Source organism: Ambystoma mexicanum, chromosome 1p (genome assembly GCF_040938575.1).
Source record: "Ambystoma mexicanum isolate Mex_15411 chromosome 1p, UKY_AmexF1_1, whole genome shotgun sequence".
NCBI lineage: Eukaryota > Metazoa > Chordata > Amphibia > Caudata > Ambystomatidae > Ambystoma > Ambystoma mexicanum.
Window position 1 is genome coordinate 1,521,866,696 of NC_090921.1, and position 21,955 is coordinate 1,521,888,650.

The window sequence follows — 21,955 nt, forward strand, 5'->3', positions numbered from 1 at the left end:
ACGGCATGAGATGTCATATTCAACTCCTTCCCATTCCAATCCTGAGACCCTTCCTATAGCATGAGATTTGATATCCAACTCCTTCCCATTCCAATCCTGAGACCCTTCCTATAGCATGAGATGTGATGTCTCAATGCTTCTAATACCAAACCTCAGATCCTTCCTATAACATGAGATGTGATATCCAACTCCTTCCATTCCAATCCTGAGACCCTTCCTATAGCATGAGATGTGATATCTCAATGCTTATACCAAACCTGAAACCCTTCCTATAGCATGAGATGTGATATCCAACTCCTTCCCATTCCAATCCTGAGACCCTTCCTATAGCCTGAGATGTGATATCTCAATGCCTCTAATACCAAACCTGAGATCCTTCCTCTAACATGAAATGTGATATCCAACTCCTTCACTTTCCAAACCTGAGAGCCTATCTATAGCATGAGATGTGATATCCAAGTCCTTCGCATTCCAATCCTTAGACCCTTCCTACAGCATGCAATATGATATCTCAATGATTCTAATAAAAAACCTGAGACCCGTCCTATAACATGAGACGGGATATCCAACTCCTTCCCATTCCAATCCTGAGACACTTCCGATAGCAGAGATGTGATATCTCAATGTTTATACCAAACCTGAGACCCTTCCTATAACATGAGATGTGATATCCAACTCCTTCCCGTTCCAAACCTGAGACCCTTCCTTTAGCATGAGATGTGATATCCAGCTCCTTCCCATTCCAATCCTGAGACACTTCCGATAGCATGAGATGTGATATCTCAATGCTTCTAATATCAAAACTGAGACCCTCCCTATAGCATGATATGTGATATCTAAGTCCTTCCCATTCCAATCCTGAGACCCTTCCTATAGCATGAGATGTGATATCTAAATACTTCTAATACCAAACCTGAGATCCTTCCGATAACATGAGATGTGATATCTCAATACTTCTAATACCAAACCTGAGATCCATCCTATAACATGAGATGTGATATCCAAATCCTTCCCCTTCCAAACCTGAGACCCTCCCTTTAGCATGAGATGTGATATCCAACTCCTTCCCATTCCAATCCTGAGACCCTTCTGATAGCATAAGATATGATATCTCAATGCTTCTATACCAAACCTGAGATCCTTCCGATAGCATGAGATGTGATATCTCAATACTTCTAATACCAAACCTGAGATCCTTCCTATAACATGAGATGTGATATCCAAATCCTTATCTTCCAAACCTGAGACCCTCCTTTTACCATGAGATGTGATATCCAACTCCTTCCCATTCCAATCCTGAGACTCTTCTGATAGCATAAGATATATCTCAATGCTTCTATACCAAACCTGAGTTCCTTCTGATAGCATGAGATGTGATATCTCAATGCTTCTAATACCAAACCTGAGATCCTACCTCTAACATGAAATGTGATATCCAACTCTTTCCCCTTGCAAACCTGAGAGCCTTCCTATAGCATGAGATGTGATATCCAAGTCCTTCCCATTCCAACCTGAGACCCTTCCTATAGCATGAGATGGGATATCTAACTCCTTCCAAATCCAATCCCGATACCCTTCCGATAGCATGAGATGTGATAACCCAATGCTTCTACCAAACCTGAGACCCATATTATGGCATGAGATGTGATATCAGACTCCTTCCCATTCTAATCCTGAGACCCTTCCTATAGCTTGAAATGTGATATCCAACTCCTTCCCATTCCAACCTGAGACCCTTCCTATAGCATGAGATGGGATATCTAACTCCTTCCAAATCCAATCCCGATACCCTTCCGATAGCATGAGATGTGATAACCCAATGCTTCTACCAAACCTGAGACCCATATTATGGCATGAGATGTGATATCAGACTCCTTCCCATTCTAATCCTGAGACCCTTCCTATAGCTTGAAATGTGATATCCAACTCCTTCCCATTCCAATTCTGAGACCCTTCCTATACCATGAGACTTGATATCTCAATGCTTCTAATACCAAACCTGAGACCCGTCCTATAACATGAGATGTGATATCCAAATCCTTCCCCTTCCAAACCTTAGACCCTTCCTTTATCATGAGATGTGATATCCAACTCCTTCCCATTCCAATCTTGAGACCCTTCCGATATCATGAAATGTGATATCTCAATGCTTCTATCAAACGTGAGACCCTCCCTATAGCATGAGATGTGATATCCAACTCCTTCCCATTCCAATCCTGAGACCCTTCTGATAGCATAAGATATGATATCTCAATGCTTCTATACCAAACCTGAGATCCTTCCGATAGCATGAGATGTGATATCTCAATACTTCTAATACCAAACCTGAGATCCTTCCTATAACATGAGATGTGATATCCAAATCCTTATCTTCCAAACCCGAGACCCTCCCTTTACCATGAGATTTGATATCCAACTCCTTCCCATTCCAATCCTGAGACTCTTCTGATAGCATAAGATATGATATCTCAATGCTTCTATACCAAACCTGAGATCCTTCTGATAGCATGAGATGTGATATCTCAATGCTTCTAATACCAAACCTGAGATCCTACCTCTAACATGAAATGTGATATCCAACTCTTTCCCCTTGCAAACCTGAGAGCCTTCCTATAGCATGAGATGTGATATCCAAGTCCTTCCCATTCCAATCCTGAGACCCTTCCTATAACATGATATTTGATATCCAACTCCTTCCCATTCCAACCTGAGACCCTTCCTATAGCATGAGATGGGATATCCAACTCCTTCCAAATCCAATCCCGATACCCTTCCGATAGCATGAGATGTGATAACCCAATGCTTCTACCAAACCTGAGACCCATATTATGGCATGAGATGTGATATCAAACTCCTTCCCATTCTAATCCTGAGACCCTTCCTATAGCTTGAAATGTGATATCCAACTCCTTCCCATTCAAATTCTGAGACCCTTCCTATACCATGAGACTTGATATCTCAATGCTTCTAATACCAAACCTGAGACCCGTCCTATAACATGAGATGTGATATCCAAATCCTTCCCCTTCCAAACCTTAGACACTTCCTTTATCATGAGATGTGATATCCAACTCCTTCCCATTCCAATCTTGAGACCCTTCCGATATCATGAAATGTGATATCTCAATGCTTCTATCAAACTTGAGACCCTCCCTATAGCATGAGATGTGATATCCAAGTCCTTCCCATTCCAATCCTGAGACCCTTCCTATAGCATGAGATGTGATATCTCAATGCTTCTAATACCAAACCTGAGACCCTTCCTATAACATGAGATGGGAATATCCAACTCCTTCCCATTCCAATCCTTAGACCCTTCCTACAGCATGCAATATGATATCTCAATGATTTTAATAAAAAACCTGAGACCCGTCCTATAACATGAGATGGGATATCCAACTCCTTCCCATTCCAATCCTGAGACACTTCCGATAGCAGAGATGTGATATCTCAATGTTTATACCAAACCTGAGACCCTTCCTATAACACGAGATGTGATATCCAACTCCTTCCATTCCAATCCTTAGACCCTTCCTACAGCATTTAATATGATATCTCAATGATTTTAATAAAAAAACCTGAGACCCGTCCTATAACATGAGATGGGATATCCAACTCCTTCCCATTCCAATCCTGAGACACTTCCGATAGCAGAGATGTGATATCTCAATGTTTATACCAAACCTGAGACCCTTCCTATAACATGAGATGTGATATCCAACTCCTTCCCGTTCCAAACCTGAGACCCTTCCTTTAGCATGAGATGTGATATCCAGCTCCTTCCCATTCCAATCCTGAGAAACTTCCGATAGCATGAGATGTGATATCTTAATGCTTCTAATATCAAAACTGAGACCCTCCCTATAGCATATGTGATATCTAAATCCTTCCCATTCCAATCCTGAGACCCTATAGCATGAGATGTGCTATCTCAATGCTTATCCTTGATTCCTGTAGTAAATTGATTTCCTTTGCAGGCCGACTCCTGTCACGAATGCCTTGTCTGCATGCATTCTCTCCTGGCCATTCGCTCACCGTGGCTATTTGCCTACCCCCTTCCTCTCTCAGTGGATGGACTTCTCCATCCTAGCCTCCTACCACTCAACTCCGCCTACTTGGAGAATTCAACATGAACCTGTATGCTTCCTGACCTGGACTTTTACGAGATCTGCAACTCTTCATGTCGCTGGCCCTACACACTGCAGGGAATACTCAGGATTTTCTGATCTCAGACCTCCCCCTCTGTAACCCTCTCAACAATCCTCTCCCGTGGTGATCAAGTTCTCATCTCCAAAGAAGGCTAACTGCCAGCTATTCCTCCTCAGAGGAGTTCTCCCTTTCTGTCCCTGCTCCCTGCACAGTTTCGCGATGCAAACACTCGCTTTCCTGCTCTCTGGCTTAGACGCTTTTCCTTCTCAGAGGCCTTCTTCCTTTCTGCCCTTTTCGCGTTGCAAGTACTCGCTTCCCAGCTCTGGTTTAGACACGTGTTCCCTGCCTTCTCTCCTCTTCCCGCTGTCTTCAAATCAAAAAATGAGCTCCAAAAGATACACAGTGCTCAGAATGCTCTATAACACCCATTATTCAACATATAGCCGTAACCCGCTAGACGTATTGAAACGTGCTGTAAACTAGCAAAAACAGCTAGAAAATGTACTTTCCTCGCGTTTTTGTAAATGCTAATTCTGATGGGTTCCCATGTATGTACTGTCCGTGCGTTTGTTGTTGAATCCTGAAGTTTTTAACCACTGTTCTCCCATACAAGGGGGGGGTCAACGTCTACTGCTGTTCACAGGCTGAATGTATACGGCTGAAATCTTCAAGGCATTATCAGCTTTCCTGACTGTTTTGGAACGTGTATTTGCCATCTGTTAATGCAGTCGCCCTGTGTTCATCGTCCCTTCTACTTCACAGGCTGCACTCCCCTGGTGATCACATTCTCCTCTCCAGAGCAGGTTGACTACCAGCTGCTCCTCCTCATAGGCGTTCATCCTTTCTGTCCCTGCTCCCTGCACCGTTCCGCGTTGCATGTACTCGCTTCCCAGCTCTCTGGTTTAGATGCGTGTTCCCTGCCTTCTCTCCTCTTCCTACAGCCTTCCAATGAGCTCCACAAGATAGTGTTCAGAATGCTTTATAACCCCATTATTCAACATATAGCTGTAACCCGCTAGACGTATTGAAAGGTGCTAAAAACGAGCAGAAACAGCTCGAAAATGTACTTTTCTCGCGTTTTGCTAAATGCGAATTCTGGTGGATTACCATTTTGTACTCTGTTCGTGCGTTTGTTCAGTCGAATCCTGGTCTTTTGAACCACTCTTCTCCCATACAAAGGAGGGTCAAAATGTGTTGTTCACAGGCTGAATTTATACTGCTTAAATGCTCGCTTCCCTGCTCTCTGGTTTAGATGCGTGTTCCCTGCCTTCTCTCCTCTTCCTACAGCCTTCCAATGAGCTCCACTAGATAGTGTTCAGAATGCTTTATAACCCCATTATTCAACATATAGCTGTAACCCGCTAGACGTATTGAAACGTGCTAAAAACTAGCAAAAATAGCTAGAAATGTACTTCCCTCGCGTTTTTGTAAATGCGAATTCTGGTGGGTTCCCATGTTGTATGTACTGTGTCCGTGCGTTTGTGTCGAATCCTGACGTTTTTAACCACTGGTCTCCCATACTAGGGTGGGGGGGGGGTCAACATCTGCTGTTCACAGGCTGAATGTATACGGCTGAAATCTTCAAGGCATTATCAGCTTTCCTGACTGTTTTGGAACGTGTATTTGCCATCTGTTAATGCAGTCGCCCTTTGTTCATCGTTCCTTCTAGTTTACAGGCTGCACTCCCCTAGTGATCACATTCTTCTCTCCTATGCAGGCTAACTACCAGCTGCTCCTCCTCATAGGTGTTCATCCTTTCTGTCCCTGCTCCCTGCACCGTTTCGCGTTGCATGTACTCGCTTCCCAGCTCTCTGGTTGAGATGCGTGTTCCCTGCCTTCTCTCCTCTTGCTACAGCCTTCCAATTTGCTCCACAAGATACAGTGTTCAGAATGCTTTATAACACCCATTATTCAACATATAGCTGTAACCCGATAGACGTATTGAAACGTGCTAAAAACTAGCAAAAACAGCTAGAAAATGTACTTCCCTCGCGTTTTGGTAAATGCAGGGTACACACGTCTAAACCAGAGAGCAGGGAAGCGAGCATTTCAGCAGTATAAATTCAGCCTGTGAACAACACATTTTGACCCTCCCTTGTATGGGAGAAGAGTGGTTCAAAAGACCAGGATTCGACTGAACAAACGCACGAACAGAGTACAAAATGGGAATCCACCAGAATTAGCATTTACCAAAACGCGAGGAAAGTACATGTTCTAGCTGTTTCTGCTCGTTTTTAGCACGTTTCAATACGTCTAGCGGGTTACAGCTATATGTTGAATAATGGGTGTTATAAAGCATTCTGAACACTATCTTGTGGAGCTCATTGGAAGGCTGTAGGAAGAGGAGAGAAGGCAGGGAACACGCATCTAAACCAGAGAGCTGGGAAGCGAGTACATGCAACGCGAAACGGTGCAGGGAGCAGGGACAGAAAGGATGAACGCATATGAGGAGGAGCAGCTGGTAGTCAGCCTGCTCTGGAGAGGAGAATGTGATCACCAGGGGAGTGCAGCCTGTAAAGTAGAAGGGACTATGAACACAGGGCGACTGCATTAACAGATGGCAAATACACGTTCCAAAACAGTCAGGAAAGCTGATAATGCCTTGAAGATTTCAGCCGTATACATTCAGCCTATGAACAGCAGTAGACGTTGACCCCCCCCCCCCCCTTGTATGGGAGAACAGTGGTTAAAAACTTCAGCATTCGACAACAAACGCACGGACAGTATACATGGGAACCCATCAGAATTAGCATTTACAAAAACGCGAGGAAAGTACATTTTCTAGCTGTTTTTGCTAGTTTACAGCACGTATCAATACGTCTAGCGGGTTACGGCTATATGTTGAATAATGGGTGTTATAGAGCATTCTGAGCACTGTGTATCTTTTGGAGCTCATTTTTTGATTTGAAGGCAGCGGGAAGAGGAGAGAAGGCAGGGAACACGCGTCTAAACCAGAGAGCTGGGAAGCGAGTACTTGCAACGCGAAAAGGGCAGAAAGCAAGAAGGCCTCTGAGAAGGAAAAGCGTCTAAACAAGAGAGCAGGGAAGCGAGTGTTTGCAACGCGAAACGGTGCAGGGAGCAGGGACAGAAAGGGAGAACTCCTCTGAGGAGGAACAGCTGGCAGTTAGCCTTCTTCGAAGATGAGAACTCGATCATCACGGGAGAGGATTGTTGAGAGGGTTACAGAGGGGGAGGTCTGAGATCCGAAAATCCTGAATATTCCCTGAAGTGTGTAGGGCCAGCGACATGAAGAGTTGCAGATCTCGTAAAAGTCCAGGTCAGGAAGCATACAGGTTCATGTTGAATTCTCCAATTAGGCGTAGTTGAGTGGTAGGAGGCTAGGATGGAGAAGTCCATCCACTGAGAGAGGAAGGGGGTAGGCAAATAGCCACGGTGATAGAATGGCCAGGAGAGAATGCAGCAGACAAGGCATTCGTGACAGGAGTCGGCCTGCAAAGGAAATCAATTTACTACAGGAATCAAGGATAAGCATTGAGATATCACATCTCATGCTATAGGAAGGGTCTCAGGATTGGAATGGGAAGGACTTAGATATCACATATCATGCTATAGGGAGGGTCTCAGTTTAGATATTAGAAGCATTGAGATATCACATCTCATGCTATCGGAAGTGTCTCAGGATTGACATGGGAAGGAGCTGGATATCACATCTCATGCTAAAGGAAGGGTCTCAGGTTTGGAATGGGAAGGAGTTGGATATCACATCTCATGTTATAGGAAGGGTCTCAGGTATGGTATAAACATTGAGATATCACATCTCAGGCTATAGGAAGGGTCTCAGGATTGGAATGGGAAGGTGTTGGATATCACATCTCATGCTATAGGAAGGGTCTCAGGATTGGAATGGGAAGGAGTTGGATATCACATTGGATATTCCCATCTCATGTTATAGGAAGGGTCTCAGGTTTGGTATTAGAAGCATTGAGATATCACATCTCATGCTATAGGAAGGGTCTCAGGATTGGAATGGGAAGGACTTGGATATCACATCTCATGCTATAAGGAGGGTCTCAAGTTTGATATTAGAAGCATTGAGATATCACATTTCATGATATCGGAAGGGTCTCAAGATTGGAATGGGAAGGAGTTGGATATCACATCTCATGATAAAAGAAGGGTCTAAGGTTTGGAAGGGGAAGGATTTGGATATCACATCTCATGTTATAGGACGGGTCTCAGGTTTGGTATTAGAAGCATTGAGATTTCAAGTCTCATGGTATAGGAAGGGTCTCAGAATTGGAATGGGAAGGAGTTGGATATCACATCTCAAGCTATAGGAAGGGTCTCAGGATTAGAATGGGAAGGAGTTTGATATCACATCTCATGCCATAGTATGGGTCTCAGGTTTGGTAGAAGCATTGGGATATCACATCTCATGCTATCGGAAGGTTATCAGGATTGGATTTGGAAGGAGTTGGATATCCCATCTCATGCTATAGGAAGGGTCTCAGGTTGGAATGGGAAGGAGTTGGATATCACATCTCATGTTATAGGAAGGATCTCAGGTTTGGTATAAGCATTGAGATATCACATCTCTGCTATCGGAAGGGTCTCAAGATTGGAATGGGAAGGAGTTGGATATTCCCATCTCATGTTATAGGAAGGGTCTCAGGTTTGGTATTAGAAGCATTGAGATATCACATCTCATGCTATAGGAAGGGTCTCAGGATTGGAATGGGAAGGACTTGGATATCACATCTCATGCTATAGGGAGGGTCTCAAGTTTGATATTAGAAGCTTTGAGATATCACATCTCATGATATCGGATGGGTCTCAGGATTGGAATGGGAAGGAGTTGGATATCACATCTCATGAAAAAGGAAGGGTCTAAGGTTTGGAAGGGGAAGGATTTGGATATCACATCTCATGTTATATTACGGGTCTCAGGTTTGGTATTAGAAGCATTGAGATATCAAGTCTCATAGTATAGGAAGGGTCTCAGAATTGGAATGGGAAGGAGTTGGATATCCCATCTCATGTTATAGGAAGAGTCTCTGGTTTGGTATTAGAATCATTGAGATATCACATCGCATGCTGTAGGAAGGGTCTAAGGATTGGAATGGGATGGACTTGGATATCACATCTCATGCTATAGGTAGGCTCTCAGGTTTGGTATAAGCATTGAGATATCACATCTCATGCTATAGGAAGGGTCTCAGAATTGGAATGGGAAGGAGTTGGATATCACATCTCAAGCTATAGGAAGGGTCTCAGTATTGGAATGGGAAGGACTTGGATATCACATCTCATGCTATAGGAAGGCTCTCAGGTTTGGAAGGGGAAAGAGTTGGATATCTCATTTCATGTTAGAGGTAGGATCTCAGGTTTGGTATTAGAGGCATTGAGATATCACATCTCATGCTATCAGAAGGGTCTCAGGAATGGAATGGGAAGGAGTTAGATATCACATCTCATGCTAAAGGGAGGGTCTCAGGTTTGGAAGGGGAAGGATTTGGATATCACATCTCATGTTATAGGAAGGATCTCAGGTTTGGTATTAGAAGCATTGAGATATCACATCTCATGCTATCGGAAGGATCTCAGGTTTGGTATTAGAAGCATTGAGATATCACATCTCATGCTATCAGAAGAGTCTCAGGATTGGAATAGGAAGGAGTTGGATATCACATTTCATGCTAAAGGGAGGGTCTCAGGTTTGGAAGGGGAAGGATTTGCATATCACATCTCATGTTATCGGAAGGATCTCACGTTTGGTATTAGAAGTATTGAGATATCATATCTCATGCTATAGGAAGGGTCTCAGGATTGGAATGGGAAGGAGTTGGATATCACATCTCATGCTATAGGGAGGGTCTCAGGATTGGAATGGGAAGGACTTAGATATCACATATCATGCTATAGGGAGGGTCTCAGTTTTGATATTAGAAGCATTGAGATATCACATCTCATGCTATCGGAAGTGTCTCAGGATTGGAATGGGAAGGAGCTGGATATCACATCTCATGCTAAAGGAAGGGTCTCAGGTTTGGAACGGGAAGGATTTGGATATCACATCTCATGTTATAGGAAGGGTCTCAGGTTTGGTATAAGCATTGTGATATCACATCTCTGCTATCGGAAGTGTCTCAGGATTGGAATGGGAAGGAGTTGGATATCCCATCTCATGTTATAGGACGGGTCTCAGGTTTGTTATTAGAATCATTGAGATATCATATTGCATGCTGTAGGAAGGGTCTAAGGGTTGGAATGTGAAGGACTTGGATATCACATCTCATGCTATAGATAGGCTCTTAGGTTTGGAAAGGGAAGGAGTTGGATATCACATTTCATGTTAGAGGAAGGATCTCAGGTTTGGTATCCTGAGACCCTTCCTATAGCATGAGATGTGATATCTCAGTGCTTCTAATACCAAACCTGAGATCCTTCCTCTAACATGAAATGTGATATCCAACTCCTTCCCTTTCCAAACCTAAGAGCCTATCTATAGCATGAGATGTGATATCCAGGTCCTTCCTATTCCAATCCTTAGACCCTTCCTACAGCATGCAATATGATATCTCAATGATTCTAATAACAAACCTGAGACCCGTCCTATAGCATGAGATATGATATCCAAGTCCTTCCCATTACAATCCTGAGACACTTCCTATAACATGAGATGTGATATCCAACTCCTTCCCATTCCAATCCTGAGACCCTTCCTATAGCATGAGATATGATATCTCAATACTTCTAATACCAAACGTGAGATCCTTCCGATAACATGAGATGTGATATCCAAATCCTTCCCCTTCCAAACCTGAGACCCTCCCTTTAGCATGGGATGTGATATCCAACTCCTTCCCATTCCAATCCTGAGACCCTTCTGATAGCATGAGATGTGATATCTCAATGCTTCTAATACCAAACCTGAGATCCTTCCTATAACATGAGATGTGATATCCAAATCCTTTCCCTTCCAAACCTGAGACCCTCCCTTTAGCATGAGATGTGATATCCAACTCCTTCCCATTCCATTCCCGAGACCCTTCTGATAGCATGAGATGTGATATCTCAATGCCTCTAATACCAAACCTGAGATCCTACCTCTAACATGAAATGTGATATCCAACTCTTTCCCCTTCCAAACCTGAGAGCCTTCCTATAGCATGAGATGTGATATCCAAGTCCTTCCCATTCCAATCCTGAGACCCTTCCTATAGCTTGAGATGTGATATCCAACTCCTTCCCATTCCAATTCTGAGACCCTTCCTATACTCTGAGACTTGATATCTCAATGCTTCTAATACCAAACCTGAGACCCGTAATATAACATGAGATGTGATATCCAAATCCTTCCCCTTCCAAACCTTAGACCCTTCCTTTATCATGAGATGTGATATCCAACTCCTTCCCATTCCAATCCTGAGACCCTTCCGATATCATGAGATGTGATATCTCAAAGCTTCTAATATCAAACTTGAGACCCTCCCTATAGCATGAGATGTGATATCCAAGTCCTTCCCATTCCAATCCTGAGACCCTTCCTATAGCATGAGATGTGATATCTCAGTGCTTCTAATACCAAACCTGAGACCCTTCCTATTACATGAGATGGGAATATCCAACTCCTTCCCATTCCAATCCTGAGACCCTTCCGATAGCAGAGATGTGATATCTCAATGCTTATACCAAACCTGAGACCCTTCGTATGGCATGAGATGTGATATCCAACTCCTTGCCATTCAAATCCTGAGACCCTTCCTATAGCATGAGAAGGGATATCCAACTCCTTCCCAATCCAATCCTGAGACCCTTCCGATAGCAGAGACGTGATATCTCAATGCTTCTACCAAACCTGAGACCCTTCCTTTAGCATGAGATATGATATCCAAATCCTTCACATTCCAATCCTGAGACCCTTCCTATAGCATGAGATGTGATATCTCAATGCTTCTAATACCAAACCTGAGATCCTTCCTATAACATGAGATGTGATATCCAATTCCTTCCCATTCCAAACCTGAGAACCTTCCTATTGGATGAGTTGTGATATCCAACTCCTTCCCATTCCAACCCTGAGACCCTTCCTATAGCATGAGATGTGATGTCTCAATGATTCTAATACCAAACCTGAGATCCTTCCTATAACATGAGATGTGATATCCAACTCCTTCCATTCCAATCCTGAGACCCGTCCTATAGCATGAGATGTGATATCTCAATGCTTATACCAAACCTGAGACCCTACCTATAGCATGAGATGTGATATCCAACTACTTCCCATTCCAATCCTGAGACCCTTCCTATAGCATGAGATGTGATATCTCAGTGCTTCTAATACCAAACCTGAGATCCTTCCTCTAACATGAAATGTGATATCCAACTCCTTCCCTTTCCAAACCTAAGAGCCTATCTATAGCATGAGATGTGATATCCAACTCCTTCCCATTCCATTCCCGAGACCCTTCTGATAGCATGAGATGTGATATCTCAATGCCTCTAATACCAAACCTGAGATCCTACCTCTAACATGAAATGTGATATCCAACTCTTTCCCCTTCCAAACCTGAGAGCCTTCCTATAGCATGAGATGTGATATCCAAGTCCTTCCCATTCCAATCCTGAGACCCTTCCTATAGCTTGAGATGTGATATCCAACTCCTTCCCATTCCAATTCTGAGACCCTTCCTATACTCTGAGACTTGATATCTAAATGCTTCTAATACCAAACCTGAGACCCGTAATATAACATGAGATGTGATATCCAAATCCTTCCCCTTCCAAACCTTAGACCCTTCCTTTATCATGAGATGTGATATCCAACTCCTTCCCATTCCAATCCTGAGACCCTTCCGATATCATGAGATGTGATATCTCAAAGCTTCTAATATCAAACTTGAGACCCTCCCTATAGCATGAGATGTGATATCCAAGTCCTTCCCATTCCAATCCTGAGACCCTTCCTATAGCATGAGATGTGATATCTCAGTGCTTCTAATACCAAACCTGAGACCCTTCCTATTACATGAGATGGGAATATCCAACTCCTTCCCATTCCAATCCTGAGACCCTTCCGATAGCAGAGATGTGATATCTCAATGCTTATACCAAACCTGAGACCCTTCGTATGGCATGAGATGTGATATCCAACTCCTTGCCATTCAAATCCTGAGACCCTTCCTATAGCATGAGAAGGGATATCCAACTCCTTCCCAATCCAATCCTGAGACCCTTCCGATAGCAGAGACGTGATATCTCAATGCTTCTACCAAACATGAGACCCTTCCTTTAGCATGAGATATGATATCCAAATCCTTCACATTCCAATCCTGAGACCCTTCCTATAGCATGAGATGTGATATCTCAATGCTTCTAATACCAAACCTGAGATCCTTCCTATAACATGAGATGTGATATCCAATTCCTTCCCATTCCAAACCTGAGACCCTTCCTATTGGATGAGTTGTGATATCCAACTCCTTCCCATTCCAACCCTGAGACCCTTCCTATAGCATGAGATGTGATGTCTCAATGATTCTAATACCAAACCTGAGACCCTACCTATAGCATGAGATGTGATATCCAACTACTTCCCATTCCAATCCTGAGACCCTTCCTATAGCATGAGATGTGATATCTCAGTGCTTCTAATACCAAACCTGAGATCCTTCCTCTAACATGAAATGTGATATCCAACTCCTTCCCTTTCCAAACCTAAGAGCCTATCTATAGCATGAGATGTGATATCCAGGTCCTTCCTATTCCAATCCTTAGACCCTTCCTACAGCATGCAATATGATATCTCAATGATTCTAATAACAAACCTGAGACCCGTCCTATAGCATGAGATATGATATCCAAGTCCTTCCCATTCCAATCCTGAGACCCTTCCTATAACATGAAATGTGATATCCAACTCCTTCCCATTCCAACCTGAGACCCTTCCTATAGCATGGGATGGGATATCCAACTTCTTCAAAATCCAATACTGATACCCTTCCGATAGCATGAGATGTGATATCGCAATGCTTCTACCAAACCTGAGACCCATACTATGGCATGAGATGTGATATCAAACTCCTTCCCATTCCAATCCTGAGACCCTTCCTATAGCTTGAGGTGTGATATCCAACTCCTTCCCATTCCAATTCTGAGACCCTTCTTATACCATGAGACTTGATATCTCAATGCTTCTAATACCAAACCTGAGACCCGTCCTATAACATGAGATGTGATATCCAAATCCTTCCCCTTCCAAACCTTAGACCCTTCCTTTATCATGAGATGTGATATCCAACTCCTTCCCATTCCAATCCTGAGACCCTTCCGATATCATGAGATTTGTTATCTCAATGCTTCTAATATCAAACTTGAGACCCTCCCTATAGCATGAGATGTGACATCCAAGTCCTTCCCATTCCAATCCTGAGACCCTTCCTATAGCATGAGATGTGATATCTCTATGCTTCTAATACCAAACCTGAGATCCTTCCTATAACATGAGATGGGATATCCAACTCCTTCCCATTCCAATCCTGAGACCTTTCCGATAGCAGAGATGTGATATCTCAATGCTTATACCAAACCTGAGAACCTTCCTATGGCCTGAGATGTCATATACAACTCCTTCCCATTCCAATCCTGAGACCCTTCCTTTAGCATGATATGTGATATCTCAATGCTTATACCAAATCTGAGACCCTTCCTATAGCATGAGATGTGATATCCAATTCCTTCCCATTCCAATCCTGAGACCCTTCCTATAGCATGAGATGTGATATCTCAATGCTTATACCAAACCTGAGAGCCTACCTATAGCATGAGATGTGATATCCAAGTCCATCCCATTCCAATCCTTAGACCCTTCCTACAACATGCAATGTGATATCTCAATTATTCTAATACCAAACCAGAGACTCTTCCTATAACATGAGATGGGATATCCAACTCCTTCCCATTCCAATCCTGAGCCGCTTCCGATAGCAGAGATGTGATATCTCAATGCTTATACCAAACCTGAGACCCTTCCTATAACATGAGATGTGATATCCAACTCCTTCCCGTTCCAAACCTGAGACACTAACTATAGCATATGTGATATCCAACTCCTTCCCATTCCAAACATGAGACCCTTCCTATAGCAAGAAAGTAATATCCAACTCCTTCCCATTCCAATCCTGAGACCCTTCCTATAACATGAGATGTGATATCCAACTCCTTCCAATTCCAACCTGAGACACTTCCTATAGCATGAGAAGGGATATCCAACTCATTCCCAATCCAATCCTGAGACCCTTCCGATAGCAGAGATGTGATATCTCAATGCTTATACCAAACCTGAGACCCTTCCTATGGCATGAGATGTGATATCCAACTCCTTGCCATTCAAATCCTGAGACCCTTCCTATAGCATGAGAAGGGATATCCAACTCCTTCCCAATCCAATCCTGAGACCCTTCCGATAGCAGCGACGTGATATCTCAATGCTTCTACCAAACCTGAGACCCTTCCTTTAGCATGAGATGTGATATCCAAATCCTTCACATTCCAATCCTGAGACCCTTCCTATAGCATGAGATGTGATATCTCAATGCTTCTAATACCAAACCTGAGATCCTTCCTATAACATGAGATCTGATATCCAACTCCTTCCATTCCAATCCTGAGACCCTTCCTATAGCATGAGATGTGATATCTCAATGCTTATACCAAACCTGAGACCCTTCCTATAGCATGAGATGTGATATCCAACTCCTTCCCATTCCAATCCTGAGACCCTTCCTATAGCATGAGATGTGATATCTCAATGCTTCTAATACCAAACCTGAGATCCTTCCTCTAACATGAAATGTGAGATCCAACTCCTTCCCTTTCCAAACCTAAGAGCCTATCTATAGCATGAGATGTGATATCCAAGTCCTTCACATTCCAACCCTTAGACCCTTCCTACAGCATGCAATATGATATCTCAATGATTCCAATAACAAACCTGAGACCCGTCCTATAACATGAGATGGGATATCCAACTCCTTCCTATTCCAATCCTGAGACTCTTCTGATAGCATGAGATGTGATATCTCAATGCTTCTAATACCAAACCTGAGATCCTTCTGATAGCATGAGATGTGATATCTCAATGCTTCTAATACCAAACCTGAGATCCTTCCTATAACATGAGATGTGATATCCAAATCCTTCCCCTTCCAAACCTGAGACCCTCCCTTTAGCATGAGATGTGATATCCAACTGCTTCCCATTCCAATCCTGAGACCCTTCCTATAGCATGAGATGTGATATCTCAATGCTTCTAATACCAAACCTGAGATCCTTCCTCTAACATGAAATGTGATATCCAACTCCTTCCCTTTCCAAACCTAAGAGCCTATCTATACCATGAGATGTGATATCCAAGTCCTTCCCATTCCAACCCTTAGACCCTTCCTACAGCATGCAATATGATATCTCAATGATTCTAATAACAAACCTGAGACCCGTCCTATAACATGAGATGGGATATCCAACTCCTTCCCATTCCAATCCTGAGACACTTCCGATAGCAGAGATGTGATATCTCAATGCTTATACCAAACCTGAGACCCTTCCTATAACATGAGATGTGATATCCAAACCCTTCCCGTTCCAAACCTGAGACCCTTCCTTTAGCATGAGATGTGATATCCAGCACCTTCCCATTCCAATCCTGAGACACTTCCTATAGCATGAGATGTGATATCTCAATGCTTCTAATATCAAAACTGAGACCCTCCCTATAGCATGATATGTGATATCTAAGTCCTTCCCATTCCAATCCTGAGACCCTCCCTATAGCATGAGATGTGATATCCAACTCCTTCCATTCCAATCCTGAGACCCGTCCTATAGCATGAGATGTGATATCTCAATGCTTATACCAAACCTGAGACCCTACCTATAGCATGAGATGTGATATCCAACTACTTCCCATTCCAATCCTGAGACCCTTCCTATAGCATGAGATGTGATATCTCAGTGCTTCTAATACCAAACCTGAGATCCTTCCTCTAACATGAAATGTGATATCCAACTCCTTCCCTTTCCAAACCTAAGAGCCTATCTATAGCATGAGATGTGATATCCAACTCCTTCCCATTCCATTCCCGAGACCCTTCTGATAGCATGAGATGTGATATCTCAATGCCTCTAATACCAAACCTGAGATCCTACCTCTAACATGAAATGTGATATCCAACTCTTTCCCCTTCCAAACCTGAGAGCCTTCCTATAGCATGAGATGTGATATCCAAGTCCTTCCCATTCCAATCCTGAGACCCTTCCTATAGCTTGAGATGTGATATCCAACTCCTTCCCATTCCAATTCTGAGACCCTTCCTATACTCTGAGACTTGATATCTAAATGCTTCTAATACCAAACCTGAGACCCGTAATATAACATGAGATGTGATATCCAAATCCTTCCCCTTCCAAACCTTAGACCCTTCCTTTATCATGAGATGTGATATCCAACTCCTTCCCATTCCAATCCTGAGACCCTTCCGATATCATGAGATGTGATATCTCAAAGCTTCTAATATCAAACTTGAGACCCTCCCTATAGCATGAGATGTGATATCCAAGTCCTTCCCATTCCAATCCTGAGACCCTTCCTATAGCATGAGATGTGATATCTCAGTGCTTCTAATACCAAACCTGAGACCCTTCCTATTACATGAGATGGGAATATCCAACTCCTTCCCATTCCAATCCTGAGACCCTTCCGATAGCAGAGATGTGATATCTCAATGCTTATACCAAACCTGAGACCCTTCGTATGGCATGAGATGTGATATCCAACTCCTTGCCATTCAAATCCTGAGACCCTTCCTATAGCATGAGAAGGGATATCCAACTCCTTCCCAATCCAATCCTGAGACCCTTCCGATAGCAGAGACGTGATATCTCAATGCTTCTACCAAACCTGAGACCCTTCCTTTAGCATGAGATATGATATCCAAATCCTTCACATTCCAATCCTGAGACCCTTCCTATAGCATGAGATGTGATATCTCAATGCTTCTAATACCAAACCTGAGATCCTTCCTATAACATGAGATGTGATATCCAATTCCTTCCCATTCCAAACCTGAGACCCTTCCTATTGGATGAGTTGTGATATCCAACTCCTTCCCATTCCAACCCTGAGACCCTTCCTATAGCATGAGATGTGATGTCTCAATGATTCTAATACCAAACCTGAGATCCTTCCTATAACATGAGATGTGATATCCAACTCCTTCCATTCCAATCCTGAGACCCGTCCTATAGCATGAGATGTGATATCTCAATGCTTATACCAAACCTGAGACCCTACCTATAGCATGAGATGTGATATCCAACTACTTCCCATTCCAATCCTGAGACCCTTCCTATAGCATGAGATGTGATATCTCAGTGCTTCTAATACCAAACCTGAGATCCTTCCTCTAACATGAAATGTGATATCCAACTCCTTCCCTTTCCAAACCTAAGAGCCTATCTATAGCATGAGATGTGATATCCAGGTCCTTCCTATTCCAATCCTTAGACCCTTCCTACAGCATGCAATATGATATCTCAATGATTCTAATAACAAACCTGAGACCCGTCCTATAGCATGAGATATGATATCCAAGTCCTTCCCATTCCAATCCTGAGACCCTTCCTATAACATGAAATGTGATATCCAACTCCTTCCCATTCCAACCTGAGACCCTTCCTATAGCATGAGATGGGATATCCAACTTCTTCAAAATCCAATACTGATACCCTTCCGATAGCATGAGATGTGATATCGCAATGCTTCTACCAAACCTGAGACCCATACTATGGCATGAGATGTGATATCAAACTCCTTCCCATTCCAATCCTGAGACCCTTCCTATAGCTTGAGGTGTGATATCCAACTCCTTCCCATTCCAATTCTGAGACCCTTCTTATACCATGAGACTTGATATCTCAATGCTTCTAATACCAAACCTGAGACCCGTCCTATAACATGAGATGTGATATCCAAATCCTTCCCCTTCCAAACCTTAGACCCTTCCTTTATCATGAGATGTGATATCCAACTCCTTCCCATTCCAATCCTGAGACCCTTCCGATATCATGAGATTTGTTATCTCAATGCTTCTAATATCAAACTTGAGACCCTCCCTATAGCATGAGATGTGACATCCAAGTCCTTCCCATTCCAATCCTGAGACCCTTCCTATAGCATGAGATGTGATATCTCTATGCTTCTAATACCAAACCTGAGATCCTTCCTATAACATGAGATGGGATATCCAACTCCTTCCCATTCCAATCCTGAGACCTTTCCGATAGCAGAGATGTGATATCTCAATGCTTATACCAAACCTGAGAACCTTCCTATGGCCTGAGATGTCATATACAACTCCTTCCCATTCCAATCCTGAGACCCTTCCTTTAGCATGATATGTGATATCTCAATGCTTATACCAAATCTGAGACCCTTCCTATAGCATGAGATGTGATATCCAATTCCTTCCCATTCCAATCCTGAGACCCTTCCTATAGCATGAGATGTGATATCTCAATGCTTATACCAAACCTGAGAGCCTACCTATAGCATGAGATGTGATATCCAAGTCCATCCCATTCCAATCCTTAGACCCTTCCTACAACATGCAATGTGATATCTCAATTATTCTAATACCAAACCAGAGACTCTTCCTATAACATGAGATGGGATATCCAACTCCTTCCCATTCCAATCCTGAGCCGCTTCCGATAGCAGAGATGTGATATCTCAATGCTTATACCAAACCTGAGACCCTTCCTATAACATGAGATGTGATATCCAACTCCTTCCCGTTCCAAACCTGAGACACTAACTATAGCATATGTGATATCCAACTCCTTCCCATTCCAAACATGAGACCCTTCCTATAGCAAGAAAGTAATATCCAACTCCTTCCCATTCCAATTCTGAGACCCTTCTTATACCATGAGACTTGATATCTCAATGCTTCTAATACCAAACCTGAGACCCGTCCTATAACATGAGATGTGATATCCAAATCCTTCCCCTTCCAAACCTTAGACCCTTCCTTTATCATGAGATGTGATATCCAACTCCTTCCCATTCCAATCCTGAGACCCTTCCGATATCATGAGATTTGTTATCTCAATGCTTCTAATATCAAACTTGAGACCCTCCCTATAGCATGAGATGTGACATCCAAGTCCTTCCCATTCCAATCCTGAGACCCTTCCTATAGCATGAGATGTGATATCTCTATGCTTCTAATACCAAACCTGAGATCCTTCCTATAACATGAGATGGGATATCCAACTCCTTCCCATTCCAATCCTGAGACCTTTCCGATAGCAGAGATGTGATATCTCAATGCTTATACCAAACCTGAGAACCTTCCTATGGCCTGAGATGTCATATACAACTCCTTCCCATTCCAATCCTGAGACCCTTCCTTTAGCATGATATGTGATATCTCAATGCTTATACCAAATCTGAGACCCTTCCTATAGCATGAGATGTGATATCCAATTCCTTCCCATTCCAATCCTGAGACCCTTCCTATAGCATGAGATGTGATATCTCAATGCTTATACCAAACCTGAGAGCCTACCTATAGCATGAGATGTGATATCCAAGTCCATCCCATTCCAATCCTTAGACCCTTCCTACAACATGCAATGTGATATCTCAATTATTCTAATACCAAACCAGAGACTCTTCCTATAACATGAGATGGGATATCCAACTCCTTCCCATTCCAATCCTGAGCCGCTTCCGATAGCAGAGATGTGATATCTCAATGCTTATACCAAACCTGAGACCCTTCCTATAACATGAGATGTGATATCCAACTCCTTCCCGTTCCAAACCTGAGACACTAACTATAGCATATGTGATATCCAACTCCTTCCCATTCCAAACATGAGACCCTTCCTATAGCAAGAAAGTAATATCCAACTCCTTCCCATTCCAATCCTGAGACCCTTCCTATAACATGAGATGTGATATCCAACTCCTTCCAATTCCAACCTGAGACACTTCCTATAGCATGAGAAGGGATATCCAACTCATTCCCAATCCAATCCTGAGACCCTTCCGATAGCAGAGATGTGATATCTCAATGCTTATACCAAACCTGAGACCCTTCCTATGGCATGAGATGTGATATCCAACTCCTTGCCATTCAAATCCTGAGACCCTTCCTATAGCATGAGAAGGGATATCCAACTCCTTCCCAATCCAATCCTGAGACCCTTCCGATAGCAGCGACGTGATATCTCAATGCTTCTACCAAACCTGAGACCCTTCCTTTAGCATGAGATGTGATATCCAAATCCTTCACATTCCAATCCTGAGACCCTTCCTATAGCATGAGATGTGATATCTCAATGCTTCTAATACCAAACCTGAGATCCTTCCTATAACATGAGATCTGATATCCAACTCCTTCCATTCCAATCCTGAGACCCTTCCTATAGCATGAGATGTGATATCTCAATGCTTATACCAAACCTGAGACCCTTCCTATAGCATGAGATGTGATATCCAACTCCTTCCCATTCCAATCCTGAGACCCTTCCTATAGCATGAGATGTGATATCTCAATGCTTCTAATACCAAACCTGAGATCCTTCCTCTAACATGAAATGTGAGATCCAACTCCTTCCCTTTCCAAACCTAAGAGCCTATCTATAGCATGAGATGTGATATCCAAGTCCTTCACATTCCAACCCTTAGACCCTTCCTACAGCATGCAATATGATATCTCAATGATTCCAATAACAAACCTGAGACCCGTCCTATAACATGAGATGGGATATCCAACTC